Here is a 9,017-nt window from a genome sequence, read left to right as displayed (position 1 = left end):
TTGACTTTGACATTTTATGAGAAGAATATACACTCAATTAAGGTTGTTATGCGTTCAATATTTGTAATATGTGATTTTTCGCATTAATTTTTAAGTTAATCATTATTTTTTGAAAAAAAAAGGTGATTATTATTATTTTTTGACATGAAATTCATAAAAAAAGCTATTATTTAACCATTTTTAGTTAAAATTTTCGTATAAAAATTATGTTTTTTGCATGTCAATTGTAGCAAAAAATTATCAAAACGTGTAGTTTTTTAGTTATATTTATGTTAAAAATGGTTATTTTTATGTCCATTGTTAAAAAATATTGTTTTTTAGAAACAATTATTTCTTGTGGATTGAAAAATTAATTAACGATGTATAAATATGTAGAATATCGAAAATTCAAAATGTTGACCTTCTTCTTTAAATATGCAAAACAATAAAAACCTCACTACAAAAAAATTAAAATTAAAATAAAAAACAAGAAAATATGAAGAAAAAAACCACTTCAAAAATGATTAAATTTAAAAAATAATTATTTACATTTCATACATTAGAAAAAAACAAAATAAAAAAAAAACCTTTTTAAAAAAAGGCTTGGTGTAGAATTACCACGTTTTTAAATAAGCATAAAACCATTCTAAAACGCAATGTACATAAAAATATTTATAGTGCCAAAAACTATGCTCTAAAAAACATGTGTGTTCTGCATTGTAATGCCCCACTTAAATCTTATCCTACAAATTTTGTTAATGTTTATATTATCTGAAAGTATTGAGAAATATTGGTCTAATATAAAATTCATGATCTCTATTATTCAAATTCCCAACTTATCTTCTCAAATTGAATCTTAGGTAGGGTATAGTTTCCATCCATTATTTCAAATAATATATATATTCATCTCACATCCGCCAATGTACCCTCACATTTACTACGGAGAAGACATGGTCCTCTCCATTTAATTACATCTCACATTCCCCAATGTACCCTCACACTTACTTGAGAGAAGACATGGTCCTCTCCAACTCATTATCAATATATATATTTATTTCACATTCTCCAATGTACCTTCACACTTACTTGAGAGAAGACATAGTCCTCTCCATTTAATCATATATATATATATTCATCTCACATTCCCAAATGTACTTTCAGATTTACTTGGGAGAAGACATGGTCCTCTCCCATTAATTTCCCAATTTTATATTCATGTCACATTTCTAAATGTACTCCCAGCTTTACTTGGAAAAAGAGAAGTCAACTGTAAGGATGGATGAGAAGTTAATGACATTAATGAGGGGTGGTTGAGATGGAGAAGAGAGGGAGGGTATAAAAAGGGAATGGGGAAGGGGGAAAAGGGCGGTGGGGTCTTGCTTATGATTGGGGGGGTTGGTTGTGATTTTAGGACTTGTTGTGTTTTTCTTGGAGACCTTAGGAACCTGTGGAGCTTTCTTGGGTTGTGGAGAGGAGGGAAATATTATTCATCTTGGTCTAGATCATTCATTTTGGATACACACACTACATCTGGTTGGACTTGGGCTCGGAGGGCTAGGGAACCTGTGGAGGTTTCCTGGGCTAGGGATTATTTCCTAGTTGGCTAGGAGGTAAATCCAGTTAGGTCCATCAAGAGGAGCGTTCAGCAGGAGCAGTAGGATAAAGGTATCTCCATAAGCCACCGGTACAGGTATTTCTCCATGGACTACTCTTGTAAATTTTATCAGAATGAAATATTCACCTTAATTTATGTTGATTAGAATGAAATGATAAAAATTTTATTTGTTTAAAAGCCGTGTAGGTAAGCAAGTTATCGCTTCGGATCACATTTAATTTCAGAATAAAGTAGATCTATTAGTAGACCCTAAGATAGGGCTCTTACATGCATCACCCCTTTTCAAAATCGAGTCACTTTTTTGCTATCTCTACAAAATGGGTAACAGTATGAGTTCCCATTTCAAAGTTTACATTGTTAAAGTTTTGACCAAAAGGAACCTCATTGATTAGTGGAGGAAAGATGTTAAACATTGGAGCTAGGAGTAAACAGATTCTGCAATAGAATTGAAGCATTAATGTAGAAAGGGTTGCCCAACATTTTTGTAATTAATGATAAATTGATCACTCAGGAAGAATATGTTTTGAAAATGAAGGAAATGGTGAGAAGTAGTGTCAAGTTCATTGGGATAAAGGGCAGTATGACAGCAAGAGGATTTTTGGAACCATGGAAAATGACTTCTACATACAGAATGAGGTAAAACATGTTTTTACAGTGAAGCTGACTTTTTCCAAATACACAGAGGTTGATGAAATTTACCTGAGGGTGATTAAATTAACCATATCTGATGAAAAGAGATGGGAAGAGTTTTGCAATTTACTAGATTAAAAAGGTAATTTGGGTGTAGTGAGACAGTGGCCAGCACATCAGCCAACACAACAATCAACACATTAGCACATCACAGTTTGAGGTTGACTCAGCAACCAAATCCACCAAAAGAGAGCCACCTTTCCTTCCAGCTGTCTACATGGCCTACTGTTCTACCATAGATAAATCTTATTGTTTGTAATTAGGCTAATAATACACTGTCTGTTTTGACAGTGTTTTTGTAATTATTTTGTATAAATACTTCATCGTTTGAAGTATTAAGGTTTGATTTCTGAATGTAATTTCCTCTGCATATTGTAATTTTTCAAAGTGTTGGAGCATCAATAATACATCGATCTTTTCACAGGATTCATGTGGTGTACCAAATGGTGATGTGATTCTTTAGTTTATTTGTTTAAACATTGTTTTTTTCTTTCTCTTTTATTCTAAAATCTTAAATACTTAACATAAACCGTGATGAGTAGGATTTGTTATTTAGAGCACCCTATTCTGGCTGTTAGTAATTTTCATGTTTTCTGCTGAAGTCAAATTAAGAAATTCTTAACTCCTTAATTTCTACTGAACCTTGCACTTCTGCTATTTCACAATCCATTTAATTTCTGAAAAGATCCAAATAGTGAAACCTAGCTTACCCTGTGAAACTCCTTTAAAATTTGATGCCAAATCTAGTTAAATTTTCAGACTCCATAGCCCAATGGAATTATAACACTTAAATCAACCAAACCAATCAAATAAAAAAAACAGTACAACCATAACTAGCCTAAAATTTACACTAAAGCTAAATTTTACAGAGAGATCCCTCTCTGAAGCTGGCAGGGCTAGATCCCAACTTCCAAAGTGGTTTTGATGTTTTCCTATGCGTTTACTCCTTCAACCTCAAAAATACAGAATGACAACAAGATGGAGGCCAATGGGAAGAAATAAGAGGCTTGATTAATGATACCTCCCCTTGTGTTCCAACCACCAGGTGCCTCTAGTGTTGCAGAAATTGTAGCTCTAATGACTGTAAGGTCACCATGTTAACCACTAAAAAGGTGTTGAATCCCTCAAGCTAGGTGAGAAAGCGTGGCCCTAGAAGTCTACAACCAAGCTTATGTTTGGAGATTAATTATTAGTGCAACTAGACTTAGGATGCTTATGCAAGATGGGTGATTGAATTCGTGGTTTTAAATTGCTTATGTGACTTAAGTACTTTAGTTATGATTAGTATTTAATTATGAGAATGAATACTTATAAATGTAAGAGACAATCTTATTACAAAGAATGTGCCAATTATTAAGTGCCAATATCAAACGGTCCAAAGATAAACTTCTCCAATGATAGCAAGATTATAACACTTAACCAAAAATTGCAATTTAAGATCTTTGAGAGATTTAGACAATGCCAATGATCTTATGCCAACAAAATGCCAATGCTTAGGATAGACAACTTAATGTGCTTAGAAATTATGAAACAATTCCTTTAGCAATGATCCTCAAACAATTAGATGCTTAACACAATAATGCCAGTGCCAATCACTGAAGATATTCCAATGATGATTCTACAACATGATTCATCAATGATCTTATATCAATGTTACTTGATGCCAACCAAGAAAGATAAGATGCTCGAAGAAACTTGGATTATTTAATGCAAAGCGATTTGAGATTAGAGTGCTTTAGTGAGTGTTGATATTAGATGTGAACTTATGAATTTTTAATCAAATCACAAAAACTGTGTTAGTGTACTTGAAACAATTAGAAACCAATTTGCTATAAAACCATGAAACAAGAATAGTTATGATCAATAGAGCATGAGCAATGAAATATCTTATGTTACTTATATCTCAATCACATTCAAATGACCAATTATTAAACCTTTAGGACAACAACAAGTAAATCATTTCAGATCAAGAAATGACAAGTACCCAAGAGCCAAATATTAGAAATACCACATCCAATGATTTTCCAAGTGATTACTTGAGCCAACTAACCTTCTTATGGTGAATTGTTTAGAGATATATCATATCTAAAAACACTTGTTACAACAGTAAGAAAATATTGCAAACAGTGAGCTATTAATGTGAGAGTGTGTGCCAAATTGTGCCCAACGATTGCCAAGTGCTAGAATGAGTTTGCCAAAATGAAACATTAGATTTTTAAGCCCTTTAAGACATGATATTCATATCTTATCTAATTTTTTATGCAGAGATATTTAGTCAATAGATCAACTAGATTTTTGCCCAACAAATAATGCCAAAATCACTAAATGACAAGTGAAATTTTACCATGAAACTTTTTAGTGTATTTAGACAATTTATGTGTGATTTTTAGGGCACTTAAATATGAATCTTATTACTATTGTGAATGTATTCAGATAGCTGAAGCAAATAGTGATGAAAATGGAGGCTTCAGAGATCAAACCCTATGCCCAAGGCCTTGAATATTGCTTTCCCAAGTTGGTAAAAGTTTTCCAATGAACTTAGCACCTAAAAACACCAAACTTGAGCCAATTTCTTCCTACAAAACCCACCAATACTCAGTCCAAAAATTTCAGAAGTGAAATGGACAAAGGAGAGGCAAAATAGGACCAAGGAAGGCCAATGTTAGGCCTAGTAAGGCTAATGTTGGGGATAGTGATGCAGGAGCATCGAAACACCCTTAATCAAAATCTAAATTCAAAGTTGAGAAAGGGAAACATGGAAAATCATTGTAAACTGGGGCAAATTCTGTTTAAATAGAGCTAAATTGATGGAATTGATAAGTCTTTGGAAGGCTTGATTAAATGTAATTATCTGCCATGCATGCATATAGAGAGATTTAGGGTTTTGATTCAGTGATTGTCGGAGAAACTCATGGATCTTAAATGATTCCTCCCTTTGTAATTTCCTATATAAGAGAGTCTGTGTTGTGTGAAAGGGATGGATAGAGTATGAAATGTAGCCATAGGGCAATTTGTGACTCGGGCCGTGAGGCCTTAGCCTGTAATCGAGTTTTGTTTATAATTGAAATATGTGTGTTATTATACATCCAGGCGAAATATGGATTTTGTGTGTCTTTGTATTGTTTACAGATACATTCTTTACTATAAATTGATAAATTGCATGTGTGAGTGTAAGGGATGAAGTTCCTATGAACTTCGCCTTAGACAAAGTATGGCAGAGGTAGATTTGTGTTGTAATGCGAATTCCACTGATAAGTGAACGAGAGATCCATTGGATTTGAGAACAGATCAATGGAGGAGAGTTTCAATCACAACTTGAGTCGATTGAATAGTACAACAGGACCGTGGAGCATTTTTCCAAAGACGATAAGTGGTATATCGCGTGGAAATAAAATCATAAGCGAAAATTCTTGAGAGCGTACGATAAAACGTGGAGGTGCCACGTAACACACCCAAAACAACTTTTCTCGCATGCTTTCAAAATTTTATTCGTCGTGCTAGTTAGAGAGCGATTACACGATAATCGTTGGATGGGAAAATAGATCAATGGTGGAATTTATGAAGGTTTAAGGGAATTGTGATAAGGGTTTCAGTCGGTAAAGTTGTATTGTGATTGCAGTATTATTTTGTTGTGAAGTCCGCTGATTGAAATGCTTTTGATGTTTACACGGGCCCATAACCCACAAGTCCACACACGAATTATGTAAAGATGCAGTTTCACTGCATCAAATAGGAAGGCCCTAGAGGTCTAGGAATATCCCTATGGCCTACGACCTAGGGTTTTAAGGCCACAAAGGCCTGTCACAAGCCCTTGAAGGGATGTGGCTAAGAGAGAAGGATGGAGGAAAGGGGAAGAAGGGGAGAAGAAGCAAGAAAAGGAGGGACAAAGGGCTGGTAGAGGGATAAGGAGGCTAAGAAAGGGGAGATGGAGGGGAGAGAGGAGGGAAAAGGGCCTTTCAAGGCCATGATAGGGAAAGGGAGGGCATGTTGAGAGTGCTAGGCCTCACGACTAGGACTACAAGGTCTTGAAATTCCCATGGAAAGGGATATAAAGGAGGTCGAGGCCTAAGGGCTTACAACTAGCCTGAAAGAGGCTAAAAAGGATAACGTGGGGCCCTAAAAGGATTATGTAGGGGGGAAGAAGGTTGATGCAAGGCTTGGAGGAGGATGCTAGGCCTTAGGGCCCTAAATTTTTTCAAAACCCCTGCTCTAAAGTTATTTTGCTTCATATTTTCAATTTTTTTGCAAATTCTTTAATAGTTGGCCTTGCACAAAATTTTTAGAGGCTAGATCTTACCCTCAAGGGCTTACATCTAGCTCTAATCCAATTATTTGCTTCTGATTTCACCTGAAAAAATGAACTCACAATAGACCAAAACCCCAATATATACAAAAAAATTCAAAATAAGTTAAAACCCCAAAAACCCTAGTTGCATAACCGAGATTAGAAAAGTAAAATAATTTACAAGTATATGATACAAATTATATTACAAAATATACATGTAAAATGCTTGAAAGAATTTTGAGAGATTAAATTTATATAAATATTTGATAATGGCTAAATTTATTTTGAAAGATAAATGTAGAAACCATAGCCTTAACGAAGTTAGAGAACCATTAAAATAATTAGGATGCAAACAAGGTCAACCTTTGTCCACAGTTTGTGAACTTGGAGTCCAAGGGTTGGGGAACTTGCAAACACTATATGTTTCTCAAAGATAACCACTAGAATACAGTGAATCGAATCACCTAAGATAAGCCCACACTTACCAATAGAATGCTCCTATCACCTACAATGAAATAATGATTAATAACAATTACAAAACACAATATAGGAATGCCCGTACCCAAAACATACCACAAATCAATAGGTGAAATAACCATGAACTTTTCAGAGTCACATTAGTCAAACATCGAATGGCTTGAGACAGAACTCAATTTATAGATAAATCCTCCAAGTGGAAAATAACAGCTATTTAGCTTGATCCCCGTCAAAATAATCTCAATCGTTGATAAATATTTGATCATCTTTTAATCTCTGTCATTGAAAATATTTATTTTTTGAGGAATTATCGAATTTCTCATTTAACCCATTTTTTATTAGCTCAAAAATAATGATTTTGAGCTAATTTCCTCAAAAAATTTACTTTGACTTAACCACCAAGGCCCAAGAGTCCAATTTTTCTTTGATACCCACGAATTTTTCCACTTGGAGAATTCAGTTTCTCTATGACTTTAATTTTGACTCTAATTAATTAATTTTCTGGCTTAGAATTAATTTCTAAGCCAGAAATTAATTTCTTTGATACCCACGAATTTTTCCACTTGGAGAATTTAGTTTCTCTATGAATTTAATTTTGACTCTAATTAATTAATTTTCTGGCTTAGAATTACTTTTATTTTTTGCCAGAAAAAATAATTAATTGACACTCGAGGGGGTTAAATATTTTTTCCACCCTCTAATATTTTAGCCATGGTGTCTAAGTATGAGGGGCCATGCACTAAAATGTTTTTTACATAATATTTTACATTTACAACCCTCAAAGGGGGGAACACTCATTTGGCATAGACCCTCAAATTACACACCCAATTCTGTGGCACAATATGATCTAGTAGACCAAGTGATTTGTAATAAAATAATTTAGCCAATTAGCTTAAATTATTCCCAAACCACTTTTATAGAAGACTCAACTAAAACACTAGGACTCACGTAAGACTTTGATGAAAAATTCCACCCTAACTTTGGGGTGAGGTTGGATGGAAAAACTCTACCGACCATCCATGTTTAGAAACATAGATGAATCAATAAGATGACAAACTTGCTAGGATGAAGTTTTTGCAAAAATAATAGGCTTATCTAGGTTCTTACATACATATATGGTCTTAATAACATCATTTACATTACAAATTTTGCTGAATGGATTTACAATGACTCAATAAACTGATGGTTGATGATCTCAATCCTTTGAAAAAATTTGGTGCAACTACTTCCTTGCAAATTTTACAAAATGAGTGCAACATTTGGCTCCATATGGGGTCTCGTTGCTTCCATGAAGTAACATGAGAATCCCATAATCCTGCATAAAAAAAAAAGTATATCAAATAGATATCCATTCAAAATCGAAATCATCATGCATACATAGTAAATGCTGTCGAAATAGAAAAAATATATCCTAACAAACTGGAAAATATAACGAACACAAAACATAAGTTCATAGAATAATACTAACTAATGACATAAAGCAAAAAGGAAAGGGTTAGAATATTATACAAATGATTCCCTATGGCATTAGATGTCATCGATGTGACACAATCTCAGACATATTCTTGCTGACTGGTTGATCAATAGGTTTCTTATCAAATGTCCCTTGCCAAAACTTTACCCTCTTTTGTTGATGAAGAATTTGATCACTGTGGTGCATGTCTCTATCACACTGAATCCTTTTTCTTTTTCTTCTCAGAAGGTAGGATGGCAGATGCAATGACGAAAAATGATACACTGGCTGAACGAATTCTGACTCAAAATACAGTGGATGACCCTATGGCACAACTTCTTCACCATTTTCCAATCTCTTTGGAACTTCCACTTGGTATGTTCTTTCTAATTTTATGTATAATCTGACCATTCCACCTCCTATTGTGGGAATAGTGGTGTAAGATAAATCCATCTGAATAGATCTGCCTAAATTAGTTGTAAATTTCTTGGATAGAAGCATTCCCCAGACATATGGTA

The sequence above is a fragment of the Pinus tabuliformis genome, chromosome 1_2, assembly GCF_031772625.1.
Source record: "Pinus tabuliformis cultivar Carrire ecotype Pingquan chromosome 1_2, CPIR1, whole genome shotgun sequence".
NCBI lineage: Eukaryota > Viridiplantae > Streptophyta > Pinopsida > Pinales > Pinaceae > Pinus > Pinus tabuliformis.
The sequence above is the reverse complement of the archived record's forward strand: the minus strand, read 5'-3'. Positions refer to the sequence as shown.